Source organism: Pinus tabuliformis, chromosome 9, assembly GCF_031772625.1.
Source record: "Pinus tabuliformis cultivar Carrire ecotype Pingquan chromosome 9, CPIR1, whole genome shotgun sequence".
NCBI lineage: Eukaryota > Viridiplantae > Streptophyta > Pinopsida > Pinales > Pinaceae > Pinus > Pinus tabuliformis.
Window position 1 is genome coordinate 428,153,140 of NC_142307.1, and position 2,364 is coordinate 428,155,503.

General features: G+C 37.7%; 1 pseudogene; it reads right to left on the reverse strand.

Annotated features, from left to right (window-relative positions):
* Window positions 1-358: 358 nt before the first annotated feature.
* Window positions 359-1,286, reverse strand: LOC149148979 (oxoglutarate-dependent flavonoid 7-O-demethylase 1-like; annotated as a pseudogene).
* Between the last annotated feature and the right edge of the window lie 1,078 nt (window positions 1,287-2,364).

Consider the following 2,364-nt stretch of genomic DNA (forward strand, 5'->3'; position numbering starts at 1 on the left):
TTGGGAGTCATAGGGAACAACCTGGGTGTTAACAATACGCATTACAGAGTACATTTTATTGATATATTGTTCACAATAAAAATTTATTATGTAAATTTTCAATATATATCTATATATATATATATATATATATATATATATATATATATATATATATCTATATCTATATATATATATATATATATATATATATATATATATATATATATAAACTTGAATATACAACCACTAAATTTGTTTCCTTTTTTTCCATATAATTTACCAAGTGATTGTGCCCAACCCAAACCTTTTATAATTATACTTTCCATCCAAAAATTACAAGATAGTATACACATCTTATGGAAATGCAATTGAAGGACTAGACATTGCGTTGCTTTGCTTGGTCTATAAGAAGAGCATCAAGAGGTCCTTTTCCATAAAAAACTTGGCTCGTATAGCTAGTTACAAACTCCCTAGCTTTAATAACCTTGTACAAGCTATGATGGGCTTCATCGATCAATTCAGGGGCGACAACAATCAACACATCAGAATGTGGCATAAAAAACATGACTATTAACATTCAAATCTGATTTGTATTTGCTACTACCCAGTGCTCGACACTCTTGTATTTCCCATTGCTTACTATCTACCATTAGATAATCCTTCTACCATTTTACAACCACTATGTGAAGGGTTAACCGATGTAACTATTCTAGAGTCGACAAACAATTGAACTAGCAAAAGGAGATCAAAGAATGCCACTTACCTGTAACAAATCCCTAATGTTGACAACAAGAGCTCCAGGAATAGGGGCCATAGTAAACCATTGCTCGTCTTTTCGGACCTGGAGACCCTCCACCCCATAATAGTCAGTATATCTCCATTTGAATGCGGTCTAAGGCCATTCACCAAATCTGGTTGAGGGCAAGGAAAGTAATAATTGATTCTAAGTTGGAGCAGGGGTTATTTGATTAGGGTTTAGATATAATTTGGGTCCAACCCTAAACCCTCTGACAGAAGACTCAACAACTTCTCTATAAGCCTCATGATCTCTTCCCCATATTTTTCATGTGTTTCCCTTCATAGTGTGTACAGTGGTGTATCAGAATGCATGCAATCTCATATTAGGGTTTCAATTATCACACAACGTATATGTGTATAGAGTTGTACATGTATGTGTAGGGTTTTTTGGGCCATTGCTCAATGGATTTTGCCCACTCTAGAGAAATATAATGAACAAGGGCATCGACCCAACCCAGGACCATGTCATCGGAAATGTCAAAGAACCGACCATAGCCTTCAAGCATAGGAGTTCCAGGCCTCATAGGACACTGTTCATGTTTCTCTTTAGGACAAAGATAAAAAAAAAGTCATGTGAAGCCCATTTATTATCTTCAAAATAGATGAAAACTCATGAAATTAGAAGGCTAAATAATAATGAAATTGGTTGGATGATCGACAGAGGAAAGGGAAAAAATAAAATGGCAAAATTGTGATCCCATACAAACCTGAAAGAAACCCCATTCTTGGGATGCCTGAGCTAATTGGCTCACAGTCTTGAAGCGTTGGTTGATGTCTTCCATGCATGCTAGGTCGATGATGGGAAGAGAGTGTTGGACTTGAAGAGGATGAATTGGCCTTAGATTGGACAGAAGGATGTACCGTGCATGGACTTCCTTCATTTTCCTTTCATGGAGTGTCTGCACAAGATCAATGAGTCTCTTAAGTCTTTTAGACTGTCTTAGAAGATCCTCCATATTCGTAGCAGGTGGTGGAATTAGAGTGACGTGAAACCTGGGATTGGATCTGAAACCTCAAAGACATGATTACAGTACCTCGAGCCCTTTGACATACAAATATTTTCAAATAAGTCAGACCTGGGGAAGTTCCTACTGCCACATTGCAACGTTGTTCCCATGTCAAACATCCCATGTCTCTCCCTTTGTCACCGTTGTCGCCTCCTTGATCCAGATGCAAGAATAGCCATTTATCTAGAGAGTTGTTGTCCATGAGCTCGTAAACCAGGAGCATTTGGCAAGAATTGTTCCTCCCCCTCCTTGAAGAGTTGTAGAGTGAGCTCTTACACGGAGAGACATATTCAGAATGCTTGAAATTGGAGTAAAATCAAAGGATAGAATAGGTGGTGATGGTGTCAGGCTACAAAACCTCTGCTGAATGTTCATATGAGATTTCTAAGCTCTTCTCGAAATTATTCTCTCCTTCTTGTGAGCATTCTTGTGTCCTCCATGTTTAGTACCATAAACTCCACGAAAACTTCAAACGCACTCTCCTGAAAATCCAAGGTAAAAGACTCCGATGCGCACAGATGTCAAGTGGAAAGCAAAAAGATGCCTTAAAAATATGTGCACAGATGTCAAATAAACA